General features: G+C 43.1%; 1 protein-coding gene across 1 annotated transcript in view; it reads left to right on the top strand.

Moving 5' to 3' along the window:
• LOC105452221 (SAM and SH3 domain-containing protein 1-like) overlaps nt 1-25,275 on the top strand; it is a 309,259-nt gene that overhangs the window by 184,878 nt on the left and 99,106 nt on the right. The window lies entirely within an intron of this gene.

Raw genomic sequence — 25,275 nt, 5'->3', positions numbered from 1 at the left:
TATTCAAGTTTTAAAAGTTAATTTCAATAATTTATACATTATATATATATATATATATATATATATATATAATGTATAAATTATTGAAATTAACTTTTAAAACTTGAATAAAACTATAATGAACGATAGCTGTGCTGCGTTTTATTCTCCACCTTCTTAAATTGATAGTACAAAGAAATGACAGCTCTGACATTCTGCCAGTAGAATCACCGGGGGTAGTCCGGTTGCGTGCAGAATGCACTTTCGCATTTTCCGCGCTAGCGCATCTTTCGCCGGCTCGATGGTTCACGGTAATGCAGGCAATAAAAATGTGGCCGATAAAAACGTCGGGCGGGGCGTGGTGCGCCGCGACAGAAACGCGCCAAAACGCGCCCAAAGATGGGGGAGGAAATAAAAAAAAAGTCCCCCTCACCCCCGCCCGTTAATTGTCGCGGCAACGACGATACTTTTCGGGCGCGCGGACGTGACGAAAGCGCGATAAGTACTAAAACGTATACTCGTAATAAAACGCGCGCTACGTACTCGACGCGAGGAGGAGCCGGGTCGTTAACACGCTCGAACATTTTATTAGCACTTTGTGTCGGACACTCGCATCAAATCCGTTGACGGCCGGTCATCGATTCGACGCGTCCCGCACCGGCGATCAACCGGAACCGATCGGGCAAGTCGAGTGTTAAGCTGCAGCCGATTGAGCGAGCGCGAAATAATTATTTCGCGCCGAACGGCATCGTCGAAATTCGACTACGGAAAAACGTTCATGTACCTACGCTTAGGAATTTTACGACCTCGCCGTGTATTCGTCAGAGTTTAAAGTTCGACATGCGATTTCCTGTGTACAAGTGTGTACGCGCGATCCGCGCACGGGTTTGCGAATAAATGAAAAGAGCGAAAGAGAGCTTTCGAAACTTAAATTTAAACTGACGGCACGCGCAGATTCACGGCGGAAATGTATACTACGTCGAAAAATAAACATGTCGATAAAACGGTTAATGAAATTTCATATAATATGGTAAATTATACTTTTCATGTAATATGCTAAATTATATTGGACGTGCCGTTAGCTAACCCATGTGCACGCCATAAAAATCATTCTCGCGATGAATCGTGCCCAGTGAGCTTCATGCACAATTTGAGCGTCGGCTTTTGCATCAGTTCACGTTGGCTGTGAAAATAAAGCCGTCAAATTCTCTACGTTTTGACAAAGAAACGGTTTCAGAGTACTCCAAAGCGATCTCTTTTTAACGGACTTGTTTACTCCGCGTTCGTCAACATTAACTAATAATGCATACGGTTCACTAGTGCTCATTCATGCTGTAATAAAGATTGACATAAATTGAATGCAAAAACAATTGTAGATTTGATTGTTCGTCGATTACTCGCTCTCATTAACTTGCGCGAATAATAATAGGTTCATAACTATACGCTTATTAGCCTCTTAAGGAAAATTTAATTTAATCTCTTGGTTCTTGCGAGGAATAGAAACAGAAATAAAAACGCTCCATAACTTTGTTCTTATAGCAACGTAGAAAATCAATAAACTACTTTCGTCTATAGGTATATTCGGGCATAACGGTCTGTTACAGTTTTATCGGATAAGACGTCTTCGGTTATTAAAAAAGAAAATGGTATGAAAAATGTCTTGTTTCCAGAATAGGTAGCCTGAATGATGCACACCGTCCTGTCTGAAAACTTATGCTTTGGTTATATAAGTTTTCCATATCGTAACCGTCGGAATACGGATGATTAATCTTTACTGCGCGGGCACGAGTTTCTAAAACGTCATCTAGTTAGACAAGATTAATCGTATACGGCCGGGGGTAACAACTTGTAAATTTATTATTAAGCCGTAAAAACCATTATGTGCTATTCGCGAGATGCTCCGCGACACGAAGATGGATGCGCAATATCAGGGGGCCCATAGAATTTAACGAACTTCATTCACTTTTCAGTCAGCGAGATTTTAAGACGTATCGCAGTTGGAAAATTAGTTTGACATGATTAATAACTATTAAATTAAGTTAATGTAATTAATAGAAGGACCAGATGAATGCAATATCTTTACCCCGTTGCATTAAACCGCGAAAGAGACACGAATAAAAGCAGCCATCGTATTCATATATAAAAGAACAACGACCTTATTCTTCCTCTCCGTTTACACAATCCGCATATAGGCGAACTGAATGGTCGAAGTGGAAGGTACATGAAGCTCTCCATTCTTCATGAAAGTCTTGCGCTGTTTAAGACAATGCAAATGTGACATCTACGTACGAAGGACACACAGAGGGTCGACGTGTTAATAAGTTTCAATGAATGAGCTTTCAATTAACGCGACTTGATTCGCATATGGATCCGCAACGATCTGGAATTAGCCAAATGTAACGCGCGCGCGCGCGTCACGACAGATTAGGGAGCAAGAACGTGACGAGGGTGTCGCGCATACAAGCGGGTATCAATTTAATTTACAGCACATTCGGAACGAACTTGGGTCGCGACGCAGCCCTCCAGCTCCAAAGGGCTTCGAACATAACATTAACAAGTGACCGCCATTCGGTGCCCCTCGTCGTTCGTTGTTGCTTAAACCCCGGGATCTCTCCCTCTCTTTCACCCCTCCTCTTCCCACCCGTCGTCGTTCCTCCTCGCCGTCCTTGGCCACCCCCGGCCACCATCGTGCACCAGCAGCCGCACCCCTCGGCATTAAACTGTCTCGGAATCGCAGGAGCCAGCCTGGTCGGCCGTGTAATGGGGCCTGCGAGTTCCCTGGCGCGGCGGTATTTTCGGTCTGGCGACCGTAAGTAACTCGGGTTATTTACGAGCGTGCGTAAGCACAATACGCCTGATGATTCCTAACGCTTTATCAGCGCGCGACAGCCCGCCCCGGAGACACGTCCTTCCCCGAAATTTGAGGCATCCCGCACCCTCCCCGACGCCGCATTCGCCTCTTTCCGCGAAAGATTTAATGTTGCCATCCGCGACGTCGTGCTTCTAAATGGAGCCAACGAGAAGACGGGGTCGTCTTCGCTCAATTAGAGCGCAAAGCGTACATCAGGCAGTCATTTTGCGGACCGGAGAATCGCTACATGCGAATTCTACGTATTTAATATGAGACACTGAAATGCGTTGAATTTTAACAGACTGTATTTTGACGCGTAATTATCGAACCGCCAGATTATTTAGATTATTTGGTAAAACAGCGTAGCGTTACTTCTCTTCGTATTTGCGTGCTGTACCGTTTAAAATAATAGTAATAATAATAATGGATACGTGTAATGAGGACTGCCAACGATAGTTAGATTCTGGGATAATGAGATTGCTAAATCTACGCAGGAGTACTGCACTGAAATCGCGTGAATGAAGATAACCCGGGGGCCAAGTTCGTACGGCTATACCTAAGCCCGTGGTCCACAACTCTACATTAAGATAATCAAATGAATTAAGAGGCGCGGGTCGCGCCGTCGACTCTCTTGGCTGCTATTCATACGGCCAACGCTATACCAAATCCGGCGTGAATATAACAGCGGTTGTACAGAACAATGATCGACACGAAAATTTTATCGTAAATTTACTTCATTCTCCATTCAATTGATTGCTTTCTTAATTATTATAAACGTGGAATTGCGATATTTTATTACTTTTGTTGAACACTTTGGCATTAATTAAGCTTTAAATTGCAATTCGATAATTAAAAGTATCGCGCACTTGAAAATATCAGAAGTGAATGAAATGAAGCATTTGCATTCTATTATTTTCGCACCTGATGTTTAATTTGCGCTTAAACATTTCACAATTATTTTGTAAGATTGAAAAATCAATATTAATGATTTATGATGGAGTCTGTAAATAAGAGGCGATGATACACGTCACGTCCAATACACTGTCCGTCATCCTGTATACTTTCGCATTCAACGGCCATACGTAGAAAATCAATATCTCCCTGCGCTTTCCTTGATAAGTACCGCAAACAACTTTTTTTTTTATCTCGAGAATGACGAAAGGCTTTTGCAACAATGTGCTTTTCCGCTTCCCCACACCCCGCGCACTCGTGTACTCGTGACGCTACGGGGGTGACAAAAACCACCGATCCATCCTCGCGTTACACGTGCGTCATGCGTGATTATGCACCCCTGCAGAAATGCGCACACTACGTTACGTCGGTGTATTTACCCCTTTGTGTTGAGCATATCGTTCTCGATACAAACCAGTTTCGGGCAATTAGTCTTATCATTACAGAGTATCCAGAACATACAGGGCTTATGCATGTTACATTCTGTAAAATTATTTTCGATTATTATATGATATTGACTTTTTTTAAATTCAGATTTAAAGAAAGAATCAATTTCCGTTATTCTTTCAGTTTTGATTTTTATTCCAGTGGAATTTTATTCCAATAAAGTTCAATTTGTAAAATTAGTTGTTGGAATATTTAACGATGAAAGCACCATCTAAGAAAAGGTGATAGACAATTTTGTTTTCTTTTAAAAAAAAAATTGAAATATGTAAAGTTTTGATTAAGTGCGGGATTAAGTAAAGGAGTTAATTTAATGGCGCGACGCCCGATGTTCGTTACGCTTTGCCAAAATTCTGGTCTTCATTGACGGCGAAACAAGGAAGTTAACGTGACGCGCGTGCCGCAAATGAATTCAACATGGCGGCTCGTTCCAGCGGACCTATATTCCAAGAGCGCGTTCGACGGACGCGAATTGAATAATAAAAATTACGAGGGAGAGAAAAAAAACTTGCGCACGTCCCCTTTGCGCCGAGCTGAAGCTGCGAAATTGCAACGACGAAGGCAGCCGGAGAATAATTGAAGATAAACTCCGCTGCATTATTAAAATCGCTGCAATTTGCACCCGACGAACGCTAATGGTCTATAGCAATTATTCCGGTGAATCATTTAAAGAATAATGCGGCTTCTAAAAGCTCGCTTTTGGGGGATCGATCCCCGCAGTATCTCGTCGATCGGCCGCGAATTCGCGCCGCGGGAAAGCCGCCCCGATAAACCATTGATTCGTCACCATTTCCCGTGACGGCTGCGTGCGAAGGTGCCGTTCATCATTCGAGATTAATCGGCCTGACGTACTGCGCGCAGTTTGCTCCGCAAATAAGAGCCCCGCGCGCGTAGCGCGGAGAGACCGATGTAAACGGGGGGAGGGGAGAAAGGCGGGGGGGGGGTGAGGGTACCGAACGAACATTACTCATTGTTCATTGAGCGCGTCGTTAACGTAGCTTCTGACCGTAAATGCGCCCGCGAACTTCCTTCGTGAGACGGCGCGGAAGTCTCGCCACCTGCATTAGACGCTATTTAAAGTACAAGCTGGCCGTCCACCGATGACGTGCTACAACGTAATTACCCTGCGCGCCCTCCATTGTATCGGCGCTGAATGTAAGGGAAAAATTTCCGAAATTATTAGCGATTGTCTCTTACAGCATTGTCCTAACTCGTTCTACCGTGACCGTCGCTAATTTCGCGCGAAAAGAGCTAAAAGTCTCGCTTTTATCGGTGAATGAAACGAAATTTCCGCGCAATGGAAATTCGGCCAAACTCCTGCGACAAAATGGAAATAATAACAGTGATAATGCTATACGGGAGCAAAAATATTTCGTGCTCGCTTATTTAAGTTAACGAGCCGAGTTAAGAGAGTTCTTACAATGCGCTACGGGGAAACGTGCGCAAAATCATCCGCTGCTCGGAACTCGGCTTATTTATATGGCAATCAGGACGCACGAATAGTCGGATAGATGCGGCTTGATGCTCCGAAATGCGTGGTTCATGGGCTCGAGTGATATACGATTATTCGACAGGAAACACAGCCGGTCGATTTCGGTACGCCTAATGGAGATATCATGGCATCTGAACCCGCGGCATCGCGCGCGATCGAGAACGGAAAATTTCTGCAGGCCCGCGACCGCGCGCCACGCCGCGCCGGTCCGCGTCGCCGGGGAGCGGGGACCGCGGAATTTAATGTTACCGAGGGCGCGACGATGGAACGTGGAAACGTAGAAACCGTTAACCCAGATTCCACGGCTGCATGCCCGGTCACGTTGCGCACCGTCGCTTCGGTGTCATGATTCTGCCATTAACGCCGGGTCCAAGAACCGCCACGGCCAAACCGACTCCATTCCTCTTTTCTTCTGACCCGCGCCAGAATGCGCCGCGGCTGTGTGTGTGTGTGTGTATATGTATGTGTGCGGTGCGATTTCAATTGGCCGCCACCGTCAACTTACTTATCTCTCTCGCGGATTCCTCTGCCCCAACTTTTATTCGTCACAAACGGCCTTCGTTGCCAAGTTGATAAAACGTAGAGCGTTTCCTCTGTGCTCACTGGTGCCTTTTCCAGACGTGGATTAATCAGTTTGAAAACGTGATGATTTAGAATCGATGTTTCCCAAAAAACAATGAACGAGTATTATGTGAATGAAATATGTATCCACATCACGTTAAAAAATATTACAATTAATCGTATATTCTTATAAAACTTACAGATCTACGTTTTTATTAGAATATACAGTGTTTTACATATATTAAGAAATTATATGAATTTATTATTTTTGTACTAACTGAGTCAACTCAATCACTTGCGAAACTTGCAATGACAATATACTAAATAATCAAATACGAAATATTTAAATAAGCATATCTCAATTAAAAAATTAAATTACTCAAAATACGTTTATAAACACTAAAAAAAAAATTGTTAAAATAACTAAATGCGTTTTGTGGACAGTTTTTCTTTGATTCAATTATATATGTTTTATTGAATTAAACATACGTCAATAACATGATTTTGTGAATTAACAAGTTGAATTAACAAATGTTTGTTTGGCAGCCCGTGACCGCCGCATTTAGTTGAATGAAATAATATTTTTTTAAATCAACAATTTTTTTCTCAGCGTATTTGCGACATAGTTCTTTGCGAATTACTATTTTTTACCTTATTACTATACTTCATATTACTTCGCACAGAAAGCTTTTTCGAACACTAGGAATAACATCGCTGCAGCTTGCGAATCTGTGTGCGAGTCTAAGCGGAGCAATAAATTTCTGCTGTTTTCGACAACTCCGGGGCAACTTCTGGGAAGACTCGAAGGAAAAACTTGTCACGAAATGATCTGTAGTACGAATATACACACCTTCCTCCGCCCCGCGCGGCTGGTAAAAATCCAGAAACTTTTTCGGGATAATGTAAATAGCACACCGCGGACGAAGTTACAATGCCCGTTGGTTTACAACTTTCCGTTCGGGTCAGTCGTAAAGCGCGTTATCCACTTTTCACGTACATATACGCGCAGAAATTCGTTGTCGACGATACATAACGTAACTCCTCGATACGAGTCTTAATATGGCCACCTACTGTACTTCCGTGGGATCTAAAATTTTACTCGCTTGTAATAATCGTAAACTACCATATTGGCGGCCCTCCGTTACCGGTTTCTCGACCAGTTTGATGGCGTATCGGGAGCTAAGGGCGCAGTTTAAATCACCGAGAGTAGTATCGGCAGTACGTAACGACAACGCGCTATCTCTTCAATGCATATAAACCTTTTCGCGTCACGCGCGTCGAAAGGGTTAAGACGAGGCACGAGAGAGCGTATTATTTCGCAGGAAGGACCTCGACGCGGCGTTATATCATCCGGCGGCGGCCATGCGGAAGAGAAATTCATCCTGGACCGGGCGAGTAGGGCCGTTGCCGAATTACTAGAGTTATTTTTGCCGAGGTGACGAGGCGATTTGCATTTAAACAAGCCGGGCGTTTCCCCCGGGAGCGACGGCGGTGATGGTCCGTCTGTCGTCACCTCGAAACGAAAGGCAGGATCAATTTGCCAGGTATCGAGCTTACTGCGGTTTTATTATCCTGTTTATCGTCTCCTTCCCCCCCCCGCGATTTCTTTCTCCCGCCTCCACTCTCCCGTTTCCTTTTTCCCGACCGTTTTATACTCGCCGACCTCTTAATCTATGAACGCGTATTCGCGCACAGACGACAAGGACGAAACCAAGCTCCTTATGCATTTTTATTGAGCTATTATTCTCCGTAATCTGAATCCATCGATGGGGCCGCGCGGCGGCGCGCGGCGCTATAAGGCGCACTACGGCGGATATATAACGGATAAAGCAGACGTCGTTTTCGACGCGAAAACATGAAATAAAAGGCGCGACGACGAGCACTGGCGCACGGCGGTTGTGTAATGTAACGGCAAGAGGAGGAACGATCGATATGCAATGATCGAGAGCGCGCGGGGCAAATTTAATATTAACGGCACCGATCGCTTGCCTTTCTTTTTAAAAGTGGGAAGCGAGAAACTTCGTGAATATCGCGGCGACGCGCGACGCGGTGCGCGTCGAATATTCTCACGTATACTATTACGCAAGAAGGAAAGACGCGGCGGCGAGGTCGTAATTCGATTATGGCAAGCGTATCCCGAAATTGCGCATTACCGCGGAGCGCGGAAGGGAGGAGGGAAAAAAAGCTAATCACGGCTGGTGCGTATAATTAAACGCACCGAGGAAAGCGCGCGAGGCCGGCGATCGCGCATGTCGTAAAGCCGGAAACGTCGGCGACGCGACGCGCACCGCGACGCTATACTTGGCCGTGGTGCGCGATGTAGTAACGTGCGCAGGTATTATCCGCGGAAATGCAACTGTAGAATAACGTGTCGCAGACGGCTTTTATTCCCCTGTTTTACACGCTCGCCCTCGCGCCCGACGTATCCCTCGCGGTTATTTCTTTATTCGCCGCCCGTAACGAATATAGCGAGCGCCAAGTCGTTACTCGAAACGACGTCACGCGTGTATCTATTAAAGCGCCGCGGTAGGACTGCGAAGTGTTCTCTTTGTTTTCAGTGAGAATTTTAGACACAGTACATCATCGCGCGTATGATAAGCGAAAGATAGAGAGATGCAACGAGCGAATCTTTTTTTCAAGCAAAAAATGAATTCGTGCAGAGTGGGGTTTGGCGATAAACAGAAACTCCGAATTCTCGGGCCGAAGTAATTTTTCTTTTTTTTCGAGACACAAGTGATATACATACAACTGTGGAACAGAGAGGAATAAACGGGGCAAGGATCGCATTTCTTAATTCAACGTAGAAAATCGACGTGAACGCATGCTGCGCGCCCGACGACGCAGAAACGTTTTGATATTCGTCACGTTTCGGCGCAATTATACATTCTGTACTGACAACCGCGTTGTATGATTAACGGTAATCCGTAATGCCGGAAACGAATGCGTCGGACGGTGCCGGTACTCAAAATACCCATTTTGCAAATTAATAGACAGCCAGGGGAATTAGTATTGGTCGCAACCGCCTCTACCGCTTTAATGCATGCATCTGTAATTTCTGAGGTGGTTATGCAAATCCGGATGGAGAAGTTTCCGGGCATAAAGCTGGGAGTCGCCTCGGAGCGCGAGCGGCACACAAGCGCGCATCCTCCCCTTGCTCTCCAGTTAATTATTATAACGACACGTCGTATACAATTTGTGTCCACAATACGTTGCCGGAATAAACTGACGGACCCCCGTTAAACGTCGCTCCTAGTCGACGGGCGTCCGTGATGATCCACGCAGGTCTTTCCGCGCTTTCCGCCCTCGTTATTAATTTACTCCTTTAATAATGGAATTATTAAGCGGTTGAAGGTCTTATACGAAACACGCGCGCAAGAGAGTAATTAAGGGGGATTAAGACTGGAATATCAGATTATTCGCAAAAAGCTGAAATATTAGTTATTGTCGTTATTATTATCGCCGCAGTCACATTCGTGCCGGCGGTAATAAAATGGCAAAACGAAATTGTGCAGTTCGTATATCATTCGTTATAACGTACCGTTTCACTTGTGACACATTTCTTCAAGTGAGTTTAATGTAGACGTATATAGGAGAGTATTTATAAATTCTTCATAAAAATTGAATGTCCCCCTCCCTTCCGCACTCCGCGGTAATGCGCAATTTCGGGATACGCTTGCCATAATAGAAAGTGCTCCATTCGGTGAGAGGATTAAGAAACGTTTCACTCATACGAATAAAAACTCAACTACTTTTAAGGCAATAATTGAATTGAATTAGACATGTGTCCTACGGATAATTGCGTTGCTGTATAATTGAGAACTTCACGCGAAACGTGAAACTCTCAATTACAACAACGTAATCATCCGTATAGGACATACATCTAATTCGGATGCGACAGTCGGACGCGAACAAAGTGGTAACGCGCGAGGCGCGACAATCCTCGGCGTCTGTATAAATATTTTATTTACTCGTGCACACGCAAACACACACGTACGCGCACACGTACGCCCGGCCGTGGCGAAGGACGCCCGCGTAAATTCTTGGCTATTCTTCCCGCGCGAATTAGTAATTAAGAGCTTTATTACCGACCGCTTGCCCATTAAACTCCGGCCACCGTCGGCTGAATATATAAAGGACGCTTTAATGAATAATCTAACGACTCGACGTTGGTGTGCGCGTAGCTCCGAGAGGAGGCTGTCCAAGCCCTGACCACCCCGGCGAGTGGTCGCCTAGATAATCTGTTTTGCATATTTCGTCCTGCCGCGCGTACGGCGCGATGTAAATGCGTCGTGCGGTGCTCCGCCAAACGTTACACAGGCCCACCCGAAATTCGCCGTGCCCCGGCCGCTAATTAAGTCGAAATATTCCTCCGTCCTGATGCAGCTGCGGGCTGCGCTCCTCCTTCCCTCCCTGCCCCCCCCCCCTCCCCGTTCTTCCCCTCCGGCCGACGAGTCAACTTGACAACGGCGTCCCGCGTAAATGCATCTTCGTCGCACGCCGTGGACGCCCGCGATCGTCGCGAAACACGAGTACACAAATTACCTTTGACAAAGTGACCGAGCAAGTTGGCGGGCTACCATCCATCCTCCGTTTGGCGCACCCCGAAACTTATGTGGACAATATAAATTACGACGGTTTGGAACGAACCGCTGCGTAAATGCGAAACACGATGCGCTCAGGGGCGTCGTGGAAGTTAGCTTAGTCGAGACGTGAACTTTACACTCTCGGCAAGAGCAATGCGAAAAATGCGAAGGACAATGTTATAACTTTGTACATTAAACTTTGATCGGTAATTGGTATATTGCAAAATAATATTATAGAAATTTCTCTTTATTAGGGGGACAATTAAAAATTAATAAAAATTAATATACTTGATAAAATAAAAATTTTATTTGGCTAAAATGTTAGATCAAAGTATTCTGAATTTATATATATATTAATGTAGCATAATTTTGAATTAGCTTTATTCAGACACAATCATGATCTTATATATATGTATATAAAACATTCCTTTATATTTTGTCTTCTAATGCCGGTAACACTCCGTGATTATAACATGCAGTCTTTCTTTTTATACTATCTCTGGCTTCTTTATGTGCAAATAGAATAATTGAAGGGATCAGGGACGTGCGATAGCGTGCTAAGCCACACATCTTGAATTTTACAAGTGAGAAACGGAAAGGTTTATATATCATTTATGGGATTCGGTATACTTCATATTGTATTCCACAGTTCTTTTCTCCAAATTTACAATTAGATTAAAGTATGCCGGGTGCTTTCTCGCGAGTGTAACGCTATCCACGAGACAAATATAAACGCGTCATCGGAGACGGAAAGTCCTTTCGGGGAATGCTTTTGCCGGAGATCGATCGTCGCGCCGTCGCGTCGGTCGAATGAGGATACCGGGAATATGGTGAGAGTCGAGTCGAGCAGCGCTTTTAGCCGCGACGACCGCGACCCCCATGTACTCGGGGCCGCCGTTACCGTCGTCGCGCCGAGGGTCGCCCGCGGCCTTCGTGGCTTTCATCCCTGCCGGATATATACGAAAGTCAAGATCCGCGAACTACTTAGTAAGTAGCAGCCACCTCAAAGGACGGGATAAATTGCCCCGTCCGACAAGGGAATTTGCATCTTGATAGTGAATTAAAAAGTTTCGACTCACCACGCGCGAGCGCGTCTATTTAATGTTCGTCCGCCCGAGGTGAAGGGTGCGGCCATCCCGGAAGAAAATCTCCCTACTCCGACGTCGCATTCATCAACGGGGCCCCAACTGAAGCTAAATATCGTTGAGACCGTTGAGGCAGAAGATGCATGCGACATCATTGGATTTTACTAAAAAAAAAAACTTCGAGTTAATTATATCGCGCGTTATACTTTCGTTTCTGTCAGGATCTGTTGAATGAACAAACGGAAAACTTATTAACTCGATCATCTTATCTTCCTGCAGTGTTTATTTAAGGATAAGTGGAACTTCCGGTCCGAGTAAAAAGGAACAGTTAATTCAATCTGGTAATAAATTGGAACCATCACTTGATTTATAAATCTATATCTATATTTGATATTCCATTTATTGTCTGTGGCTTTTTTATTTCTAAAATTAATTTTTTGAAATTGATAGAAATCAATATGTCTTTTTAAAGATACATATTTGAGAAAACGAAAAGGTAAGAATAACAAGTTTCAGGAAATTTTTTGTTCTATAAAATACCAAAAAATGTAAAATAAACAGAAAAATGTTTTATTTATAAGTATAAAATGTTTGAAATAAATACGGTACTAATTTATTAAAACTATTCAATTTGATAAATAATAGCGTGGGAAGACAACAGATTTTTGTTTACTATCGGCTTGCCAATCCAGCTTCGTCAGGACACAGTATCGAATCTCGTAATAAAGACCACAACAAGAAAAACTAACGCGACCGTCCATAAACCGTCGGAGCCTCCATTACAACCCCATTACGTCGGGCGATATCGTCGTCGCGCGTTATCGTGCGAAAAACCTCCAGACGTGGGAAAGTATCGCAAAGAAACATTTCAGCACGGCGAAAGATACAGCTATTATTCCACACAGCCGATCTCCCTTTGATCGTAATTTCCCCTCGTAGCATCGCGCGCACCTTTCGGCTGAATATCGGATTTCCCTTTTTACGCCGCCGGGAAAAGAAGTTTCGCTCTTGTACTACCATCGATGAAACGGCTGTTTCCACTTCTTTGGGTGGATTTCGTTGAAAAGTATCGATGACGAGGTTATACCGTTCCTTTGTGCGCGTGTCTTTTCTCAGCGGAAAGGTGGAAGATCTAGTAGAGAGAGAGAGAGAGAGAGAGAGAAAGAGAGAGAGTGAGGAAGGTGCCGTTTGCGCGCGTAAATTTCGCAAAGGGCCGAATCGTGCGACGCATATCGGCTCGGTTACTGTACGCGTATCGCGCGAATATGGAATGCCCCGGTGCTGTTCAACAAATAATTGGATATTGTCGGAAAATCCGAATACGTTCGCCGACACAGTGCGAGACGAGCTAAACCGGGTATATATAGCGAAAAATCAATGTCGCGCTCCCCGGAGGCTTCCCCAGGGTTAACTGCAACAAACACGAAAACTTCTTGATACATCCGATCCCTTTCACATGAAACACACGTTTTACTTCTTAGTGGGATAGGAAGCATCCGCTCGATTTCGCCTTTTTAGCCGCAAGCGGATTTCGCGTAGAGAAATTATTGGGTGTCTCGGGAGGCTCGTATGTTCAGGTTTCTTCCTGGCACGGCTTCGATCGCCCTTAAAGTAAACGCTTTTTCTATGTTTATTCGACCGGATACAGTTTCCCTAACATCTTTTACCCGATGTTAATCGTTTATATAAGTAAAACTATTACTATATATTATCTTTCGTAATAAAAATGTTTTGTTTATATATATAATTTATTAGTATCCATAATTTATTAGGTTCTCATAGATTTATTTAATTCGAAATCAATTAGGTACATTGGTCTCTCGAGATACTTGCACAAATATTTTCGCCTTAGCGGTTTACGTGAAAACTGCGATTTACGACCTACGAATTTCTCATAACGCAAGAGATGCCTTCTTCTCTTCACCGTCAGACGCGGAAGCAGATTTTATTTCAACCGAATCACTGGGACTGACACTTCGGCAACGTCCCCGAGGAGAATCGGCATAGTTACATACAACTACGTCCGCGCAATTCACCGGGGAAATTCAGGCGTCTATTCGAGCAGTGTCGGGCGCGTAAACTTTCGCGAAGGATCCCCATTCGCCGATCCGAGGGAGAGCAAAAGAGGATGGCAAGGGTGGGTGACTCTCGGGGGCGCCGTGGGGTTGAACGGGATACATACCGATGGCCGATAGGGGTTGAAAAACCAGCCGAGAGCTGGATTTGCAGCCGACAAATATATTTCGAGAGAGAGAGAGAGAGAGAGAAAGCGCGCGCGTCTGCTCGCGCGAATTTACTGCGCGAACAATAGACGCGGCTGCAGACTTTTATCAAACCATCGATCCTTATACGCCACTGTTTCCCCCGTTGACAAAACGACGATTCATCCGTGATAATTCGATAGGAATTAATGTGAACGAAGAATTGACGCGAAACCTTATCAAGGTAATGCTTTATTAATTGTAATACAAGTTTCATCTCCTTTAATCTCCGTCAGTCCGCCAAGCCACGTTCGGGAAATTATATAATCACCGACTATGTATAAAGGACATCCGTGGAGTCTATTTGCATGAAACGAAATAGAAGATCGAGTTTATTTCGAGATCTCGCGCCATGTGTGCTAGAATTACAATAATTCATATATTATTTGGATTAAAATAAAACACGTCGAGAAACTCACTTTCGAACATGGTAATTGTTACGTGTAAAGCTACTTATTATTTCTATATGTAAAGTTAAATTACCGAACGAAGTATTCACGCCGAGTATTGTAAAGTAAGTTCTTGTTCGCGTAACACGGCTCTTTTTCACTCTCTTGTTCCGGATAGTCTTTCGCCTTTTTTTTTTCCTTCGCCTACATTCTTCGACTGTATTACATTCCCCGCGTACAGTCCCGCTTATGCCGAAACTGCTTTTCGCAGTCTGCAACGCTGCATAACATTAGCATACGCTTCTGCCTATCCGTATTTTTCGCCAGCTGATGTCTTCTTTTTTTTTACGAGCGGACGTTTCATTTTTCGCGCGTCACAAGGCTCCCTTAAATCTTGCGCTGTTAATTTTTATACGATGTGTAAAACCGGCTTCTGTCGGACGAAAATTCCTCATCCGCTTATTTGACAAGTAACGCTTTGTATCAGCTTAAACATGCTTATCTTAAATTATTCGTGATTTAAATTCCATTACGAGAAAGGTGATTGCAATAAACGCGCAAGAGGATAATATTGCATGTTATTCGAAGATCCTGAAATTCAAGATATTCCACTGATATTCGATTTCGGGTATTGTGTTTAAACATAGATATGATGTGTAATACGCATCGGGGAAATATGTGCATTTGAGGCACGATGTAATGTTTACATTTATCAATATATTGTAGTATTAGTACAACGAAACTGAAACGCGTAACGTGACTAAGAATATTATAATAAATGTAATTAATTGTAAAATAACATAAAACATTCCAGTCACAGATATATTTTGATACATTATTAGTATATTTGATAACATATTTGGTATTAACATCATATATTTTTTAATAACTGAAAATCAAATAAGAGAGTGAATCGGATCGTAGTTAAAAATTTGTAGGGTCAGATTTAAAGGAGAAAAATTAAGAGTCGTTTTTAATGATATTTATCACAATAGTTTCGTTTATTCTTGCGTCAATATCTTTATTTTTACACCAATTATTCGTTTATCGTCAATCTCACAATAATCCGAAGTCTATTTTACGTACTGATACAATTGACCAATTTAATATCTCTAAGTACCTCTTGCTCCGAACTCTCGTTCAGCGACTGCTCCGATTTCCTTCGCACTTGTAACAATGCTTCGGAAATCGCGTGTTATTATATTATAATCTAGGAGTCACACAATTCTCGCCTTATCGGTCTGTCATTTACTATCTTATAGTCCTATATATGTACATATTTATCTGAGATGCTTACAATTTTGTTTTCAAATTGATCGCGTGAGTACAACAATGCCTGTGCTTTAGAACGTGTTCCCTATTCGCTTCTCTCGAAAGCCACAATTGATCGTATTAATCTAGATTGGAATTTACTCGCACTTTCGAGTAACGATGCCATGCCATAGTCACAGCTATCCCGACCGCGTTATACGTTAATGTAAAAGAACCGTATCTGGATCGATACCGTCCTGATATCGAGATGACGACGCGTTATGAGACTGGGCCGCGCGCGAATCGCAAAGACGTCGAGAACTCGTACAGATATCGTAACGCTCGCAAGCGATTTTGAGATATGAAGTGAACGTGTCCTCTGTATTTACCCAGGCAAAACTCCTCGTATGGATGCTCGACGCGACCACCCCGCCAGAATTCCGGTCATAAAGTGTGGTGTGTCACTCACGCGGAGGCAGGAAACTCGACTTCGTGTGTACCATATACACACAAAATCCAGTTTCCTGCCTCCGCGAGAGTGACTTGTCTTTATCCATTGAGGGAAGTCTTCATTCTTCTTCGCCATTCGATGACGGAACTCTTGTTCGAAATATTCCCCCTCGGCCTGCGCGACGACGGATCAGACGTCGCTCGTCAATACGATACGAAAGTTAACTTCCTTTCGCGTTTCCCTTCGCAATTCCGGATTCCGCAGAGTTACACCCTAATCTCGTTAATTCTATGAATGATACTCGGGAAGCATATTCATGGATTCCGCAAGTTTGTTGTATAAAAGCAAGAGATTAAGAAAGAGAGAAGGAAAGAGAGAGAGAGAGAGAGAGATTGTTGATTATATTACTTTGTGCAACTTCGTGTAACGAAGTAACATAATTGAAACAAAGTAGAATTCCTTATAGGATCAAAATTAATTTAAATTTCATGTTTCTTTAATGCATTAGAAGAATTAATATATATTTAAATAATTGCAAGAGTTCATCATCGTTCAAAAATCGAGAAAAATCTTTAATAGGAAAAAATATTAAAAATATATGAGATGCAAAAGAGCGCTTTTCTTCTTTCTCTCTCTAGAAAAATCCCGTGAAATATAACGGAAATTACAATTAATGCGACAGCGCGGAATGCTCTTTTTGCGTTACAGGGAAGCTGTGCGGTCCACTAAAGCGCGCACTTAAAAAAATCACACGACTATTCGATCGTTAGTAACACCCGTGCCGGAACGATAAATATCGATAAAGAAGGTCGATAGCTATATATATATATATATAAAAGAGTGTAGCGCCTTCCGTTATTGCGGATTCTTGTTAGCCCGAGTCAGGATTACGAAAGGAAAAACGAGGAAACTTCTTTGTCGCCAAGAAAGCGGCTCCGTTCGAGAGCTATTAATCGATCCGAACGGTCTTCGAGGCGCTTTAAAGTCATCAAAACTTCTTCGCAGTCCCAGCGTCGAGTATCGTCGGACGGACTTCCGTTAATCGTTCTTAATTACTTCCGAAGAAAAACGTACTCGGACGTCGTTAGGCGTATCCCATTGAACCTGGTAGAATCCCATTGGGTGAAAACTGGTCGAAGATACACCGCGATAGGAAAAGTGGAACGAATAGATGACGGAAATAGAAAGAGATAAATAGAAGGAATTAATTCCAAGACTTAAGGTGACTAGATTTCTTTTTATGTATGCCGGAGACAACAGGGGAAAAAACTAGGACTTCGTAATTTGTGAAACGAGAACGAGAGTAGAACATATATAACCTTTTATATGCGATAAAATATCAATGTATAAACAATGAATAATAAACAGGAAAAATGAAACAAATATTTAAAAAATAATAAATTTTAATAATATATCTTAATTTCAAATGATTCGCTACGTAATTGAATTACACAGACAATATTTGGTTTACATATCGCGATTTCAATACGACAAAAATGATAAATGAATTGAAGTACTTTTAAATCTTAATGCGAGTATATTTAACTGGGATAAATTTTAAAAGAGTCACAAGATTGTTTCTTTTTTTTTTAAGAACATCTAAAAACAAAGACGTATTCTCGAAAATGGACGTCAGGTCACCCTGTCTAGGTGGAGACTAAAGCGACAAAGAGAGAAAATCTAGAGGGTGCAAGGAACGCGAGCTTATTGGGGATGATTAAATACCGCGATAACTCACGCCACGCTGTACCCGCGGGGTGATATTTTAAGATTGTTGCCTCCAGTGGCTCAACCGCTCTGGATCCTCCGCGAGAGAGTCGGGAGGACCGATGAAAGAAACCGAGGCACGAAACGGTAGATACCGCCGCCGCCGCCGCCGCCGTCGCCGTCGTCGTCGTCGTCGCGATAGGGAGCGGAGAGAAACGCGGGGCGCGAGATAGAAGACGGCGAGAGAGAAACGGATGACGCCGGTCGGGGGTGGAAAAAAAAGAGGTGAGAGACGGGGAAGCGGCGTGCGGCGGCATCAAGCTCTTACTCGGCAAGCCAAATCTCCGAGGAGCTCAAAATGCCGAGGCTATTCTACGCACGTATCATCGCTCCCGCCTACGACCGCCCTCGCCCTCGCCCTCGCCCTCGCCCTCTCGTTCTCCATCCGGCCTTTCAACCCCTTCCACAGAGAGGCGAGGGGACGCTCGGAAGGAGAGACTGGGAGGGTTCCTCGCATCTCTCTGTATACTTTGCCTCACCTATCAGTATTCTCGTTGCCCTCTCATCCCTCTCGTCTCTCTCGGACACGCTCTTCTTCCTTTCGTCTCTCCTTCGTGTCTCAGACATGAAAACGGTCGGTCGACGCACCTCGGAACGACTGGCGGCCTTCTAAAAAATGCACTCGCACCTACCGCCAAACCTTCAACCGTCTCCCTCGTCCCCCACCCCTTGCCCGCGCATCTCTCCGGGGAAAGTGTTTCAGACCTTGAAAATGCACGATATCCCGACCGCGCTTCGGGGCGAGGCTCGTCGAATCGATATCCACGCATATAGAGCGTGCACAGCATCCGTATGTGCGTATGTGTGTATGTACGTCACGTCGTTGTTGCACGTATTGGGTTGGTGAGCGATGGGAATTTCTCTATGAAAGACGTGCGGATAAAAGCAACAAAGAACAAAGACGAACTACCGTTGTTGTTATTTTTTAATTAAATATTTCGGTTGTCCAACGAACTTTTGGCGATCCTTAATTGATATCGATTTACATCGTCTGTCGTCATTGTGATTAATGATAAAGTTCGATTGGTAAAAAAAACGAAAATGTCAATATCGAAGTGTATGGTGAGTCTAAAGTTTATAGCGCAAACAAGGCTATAAGCGTATGGTTACGGATAATTCCGCAAATGTATAAAATTTCTCGTTCTCTATGATTCCCGTATAATAAAATGATTTTATTTAGAATATTAAAGTTATACATGGTTGATTCGAATTAATGAATTATTTGATAAAACGTAGCAAGGCTTGTGACGATAAAGAAACGTAAACGGAATTATCACAGTAATGAAAACACATGCTGCGACATCAATAAAATTTTCTCAGGTGAACTCGCGTAAAAAGATTTTCTTGTTCAACACTGTATATCACGTTCATAACTTGGAATACATATTGTTAAAATTGCGCATAGAATGCACGGGCGCATACGTATAACCGGCATGGCATGCCCGTGCGTGTGTTGCGTGTCAGGTGAGTGAGCGATGAGAATTTCAGCTATGAGAAATGTGCAGATAAAGGCAACAAGAGATAAATGAAAGGGAATAGACGGGCTTGATCATCGAAATTTAAATTTGGTTTTCAGCAAGACTGAATTACGGCGAAATAGAGTTTCGATGAAAAAAATTTTTTAATTTATAATACAAATGTAAAACCATGTGATAATACAATCGGTTGCAGTATGCCTCAAGCGAATGCATCGCATTGATATTCTCATGAAAACTAGGAAAGTGAAATGGATTAGTGGAGATTGCAAACGTATTGAGCGTTTTAAAACAGAGAGAGAGAATGCTTTAAAATTCTTATCAATCTCAGTCTTTCATGAATTAATATCAAAGTTTAAATGAAATATGTAGTTTTGGCTAAAATATTCAGCATATAATTAGAGAGTTACGATTTCAAATTTATATCGCAGGCGATACGAGTATACCATTGTATGCGAACGCTTGGCTTGAAAGAAAGAGCAAAATTATAATTCATGCCGGTTTGATACTCGACGTTTTTTATCGACTTTTCAAACGAATAGGATTACTTTGGGCGAATTGTGATTTGGTTTACGATACACGCCGCTCTTTTTTACGATGGCTACGTGCTTCATTCGCTCCGGCGAATATCAAACTTTAAAGCCTTGATAGTCGTAACTGCGTCTGGGTTGATACTTGAATTCACAAAATCTAATTCACAAAACCTTTTCTTGTCAGTAGCGCACAAATTATTATTATCTAAATATTCTAAGATACATTCTTCTTATCAATTCTATTCCACATGTAATTACATTATTAAAATTTCAGTTTAATTTTTTTTACAAATTAATAACTAAAAATAACTAAAATAATAACTAAAAAAGTGAAATCTGTAACTTTTATCCATTCGATGTATCTATAAATATTAACTGGAAAAGGAAAATTATTCAGTTATCTTATATTCGCGATACTTAAGAGTCAGCTTTATTAATATTAATTAATCTTAGACCTACAGCGACAAAAGTTTCGATTATTAATGAGAGGGACGCCTCGACGACGACGAAATTTTCGCCATAAATCAGATTCGTATATATAAGGCCATTGAAAATGTATTATCTCCCGTTCTTCGATAGACTCACGTTGATTCCGTCGTCGTAAATAAAGACAAATGGCGAAGCCGAAGGCCGGCGAGAACCGTCGTGGCAAAACATTATTCGAGGACGACACCTCAACTGGGTTAATTTGTAATTATCCATTTCGTCGGTATATCGTGTAGATAAGTTCTTATGCGGCAGTGCAGCAAAGAGCAGTGCAATTAAGGAGATAATTGTATAAGTGGGATAGATCTTACCTCGAGAATACGAGGGGAAAAACGCGGCACTGTTAATTCGACCGGCTGCACTCTCCTTCGACTCCATTCGGGCACTGTGAATTTAAAGGCGTTCTTTCGCGAGTTCCTTTGGAAGGGAACGCTTTTTTTTCGTCCTCTCGCTCTCCGAGACACCCAACTCTAGATTACAGAAGACGTTTGATTAATTCGAGCGAGGACGGGGCTTCCTTTAATCGAGTAAAACGCGTATAAACTCAATTACTCTATTTTTTTTCCTGCTTATACGACATTGGCCGTCGTTTTCATCGCCTTAATTTGAGAGAACTCGATATGCTTAATTTTCTGTAACATTTAATACTGAACGTGTTAATTAAAAAAATATAATACAAAATATTGAAATTATGACTATTTTGCAATACCAATATCTAATAAAGTTGCTGTATCCCATGTTATTAATAAAAATAGGTGATCAGCTTATGATAAATTTGGACATTTATTTCTTAAAGTAAATGATAAAAATTATGCTATTAGACAATTATTTGTCACTTCGAAAGTTATGTGATATTTTTTTCCTTTTTATACATGAATTATTGTACATAGGAAGTAAAGCGCCAAGAAAATCGTTAAGTAACGAAAAACGCCCAGAGCTTAAATAAAAAACGAAAAAGAAACGGGCCGAGTAATGGCTAATTGCCGCAACTTTCGAAAATCTTTGTATTTCACGGCGAAGAGGCGCGTTTGCCCGCAGAAACTGCGGAAATAGCCGAGGAAGTTTGAGGTCCGAGCAAAGGGTGGGATCTGCGACAGAACGGAGGTGGCTTCAGGGCGATTCCGCGGGACAAGTTGGGACGGAAGTTGAAACGGCCGCGGCGGCGCCTTGTGCGGGCGAACAAAGTTGGGTAAAAATTAGCGTCGCGTGATTAACTCCGTGGAATAAATTCGCGGTAAAGCGGCTGGTACCGAGCGAGACGTCGCGGCGCCGCGGGCCACTTCGCGGTGGTGGCTCGCTGGATAGGTGAATATAAGCGAGCAAAAATTGCGCGACCGTAAAAATGAACTAATTCGAGAGTCTGTCCTGCAGTGTAACGAATGTACCTTCAGGTACACTCGTCCCTCTTCACTCCCGGTCCCTCGAGAATATAGTGCGCAGGGTCTTTGTCTCTCTCTCTCTCTCTCTCTCTCTCTCTCTCTCTCTCTCCCGCGCCCGCTACGCATTCCCGCGTTTCTTCCTGTTCGACGGCGAATCATGGCGGGTAAGCGAGGTGCGTTTCGCGAAACGAAATTACCGAACAGCTTCCACGCTGAATGGCGCTGTGTTCATTCGCGCACTGTTGCGTATACCTGCACTCGCCGACACGGCGAAATATCACGCGGTGTTGTCATACACTCGTATTGCTCAGCTGGGAAATTCCCCTCGAATAAAGAGAGAATGGCAGAATTAATGCTCCAGTAATTCGTACCGCTAATGCCATCTCCGCCTCTCGCATCAAACGCGAACGTATTTAACAGACTCGTGACAGGAGTCTAGAATGGTGTAGAGAAACATACGTGAAATGTAATGCAACGTAATCGATTTTATTTTAAAGAACAAATGTGTTAGATTTTGCTCCACATATGCAATTTCGGGGCGTATTGCTTCCTCATTAATTAAGGAAAACGCGAATAATTACTTAGTAATATATAATATATCATCAAGTGATTAAAAGTTACTCTTTATTCTCCCTAAAATCAATTAAGATCGATAGCTTGCTGCGATACGCGATGTAGACAGTCGAAGGTAGCCATAGCCCAAGGGTCCCAAGACGCGCGTTGATCGATCTCGCATCCGCACACGTGCTCCCGTAGTAACAGGTCATGTATGCGTAGCACGTGACTAGTCCATTCAGTTATCCCACGTCGTTTTCTCCTCCTCTCTTTTCCGCCCGGCTTCTCTCTCCCCCCCTTCCCCCCCTCTTTCACGCCCGTTCGTTCACTTGGCTCACTCGTCAAACAAGCGTTGAATTGCGTTTGCTATGCCGGCATCCAGCAACGTTCCGAGCGAGTGTGGGGTGCTAATTCGCATGCTTGTGTCTTCCCAGCCACGCGCCACGTAGTTCGTCACGTTCCGCTATCGTGTCACTCGCTTAGCACCGCAGACAAGTTCTACTGGAGAAGGCGTCGTAAAGATAAGATAACTTTATGGCCGACATCGTAAATACTGCATGGTGTAAAAAAAAAAGAGGGGATCATGAGACAGCTTTCAGGATGTAATGGTACTTAATTATAGTTATATGTTAATTGTGTATTTAGAAATCTATTTATTAAATTATTTCTTATGATAATCTGCAATAAAAAGACTGTGTTTACTTTGAATTAAAGTTGAAAAATATGTGTGTGTTTTCTTAACTTTTATATAGTTAGCTAAAAAATTCTTATTTTATTCTATTTCAAAAATTATCTTTCAAAGTAACAACACTCGTATAAAAAAAAAAAGACACATTGACTGTTTTGTCAGAGGATATTTCTGATTATTACATCAACTCTATTTAAATCATATGATATGCGCACATAATATTGTATGTGTTGAATTATCTAATAACATATTTTCATTTACAATATATAATCTTTAATTTGTATTTGTGAAGAAAAAGGATTAAAGCATTAATCCATAATATCACGTCAGCCATATTTACCATAATTGGTTGTAATCGAGTCATTGAATGGAAGTGACATTTATTGCTTGGCGTAATAAATCGGCGACATCAAGCGCACCTGTGAAAACCTTATCGATCACATTTCACAGAACACGTGTCGTACATCACGTAAGAAGATAACTCTCCAAGAGTATAAGAACCTTAACAGGTGATACACCATGTTTATCACGACTAATTACCGTTTCCTCGTCGCTAACAGTAAGGATAGAACATTGCCGTCGTTGTCGCCGTCGTTTTCGTCATCGTTCTCATCGTCGTCGTCGTCGTCGTCGTTGTCGTCGTCGTCGTCGTCGCCGACGACGTCATCAACAGCGTTTCACCCTTTTGAACGGGGCGCAAATCCACACGTGAGTGTAAATACAACAACCGCCGACTCGAACCGTCGCTGCAAGACCGACGAGGAAGAGGATTCCCAAAGGTGGCGGCCATGGTAACGGCATTAAGGTGCACAATCAACGGGACCGACCTGTAAATTGAATAACGGTGCGCTGTCGGTTGATATGTATCGTATCCTCAACCGAACCCGATCGTGCCCCCCGTCTATAGTTGCACACGGCTCCCCCTCACATCTGTCTCTCTGTCTCTCACAGCCACGCGTGCGTACGTGTGTATAGGTACACATGTATGTACACTACACATACATTCGCGTGTGCGTCCTTCTTTCTTTCCGTTGGTTTGCACCAACTCAAGGTACTCTCCTTTACGATCCAGCCACCCGCGCCTTATTCTCCTTGTACAGGGGGAAGGGGGTGGGGGACGAGGATGTGGTACGGAATACCTACGTGACACCGAAACTGATTCGCTACAACTTTACTGGCCGCCTCCGCTCCTCCATCTACTCCCTCCTCCCTTCGTCGCGAGGGCTGTCGGACTGCCGGTTGGGTTCCTCCGTCTTACCGCTGCCCCGACTGCCAACCAGTCAGCGGCGCTACCCCGCTCCCGCGTAATCGGATTTCCAAGATTTTCCCAACTTTTCCTTAAATCGCACGCTACCCTCTTTTTCCCGCTTCTTGCTTCTCTCTCTCTCTCTCTCGCGACCGCGTCGCGCGCGCGCACGTTGCCTCGAGGAAAGCAGGCACCGCTCGAGGAACAATCGGCCGGCGAATGAGAGACGGCTCTCCGTCGTTGATTCTCTCTCCTCACAGACTCGCTGCGATCGCGTTATTTCGTTGCGAAGGATCGCTCGAGAGACTTAAGAAGCTCAATTGCGCTTTTATCGTAGACTATCTAGGATCGTGCTTGAACGTGAGTCGGAAACAGCCGGCCCCGGCTTTTAGAGTATACTCAGTTACATCGACTACCACATACCTCTATAAGATCCCCTCGAGTGATGCGATATAATTGAACAAAGTAAGTTTCGAGGAAGCTCTCTATTCAATGAAAGTTCCGTCAAATTTGTAAATCACTACTCCAGTCTAAGAAATGAAACGCGATGAAAGTCTGTATAACATTTCAGATATCTGTATTTTCTTCCTTTTACAATATAATTTTTTATCACCTTTCTTCTTTACTTCTGTCAACTTCGCTACTTAAATGTCCAGAAGCGTTATATAATTTATATTATATATGTTATTTACCCATACTACTCATTAGCATTTGCATTATGTAATATCTTCAATTTAACGTCAGCCATAGACGCTAATTAACATACGTTATACTAACAAATAATTCTCCATAATATATAAAATGTTTTTGTTACGTTATATTCATTATGCCTGCTTTTATTGATGTAC

Source organism: Wasmannia auropunctata, unplaced genomic scaffold (genome assembly GCF_000956235.1).
Source record: "Wasmannia auropunctata unplaced genomic scaffold, wasmannia.A_1.0 LD336036.1, whole genome shotgun sequence".
Taxonomy (NCBI): Eukaryota; Metazoa; Arthropoda; class Insecta; order Hymenoptera; family Formicidae; genus Wasmannia; species Wasmannia auropunctata.
This window is presented reverse-complemented; position numbering and strand designations above follow the sequence as displayed.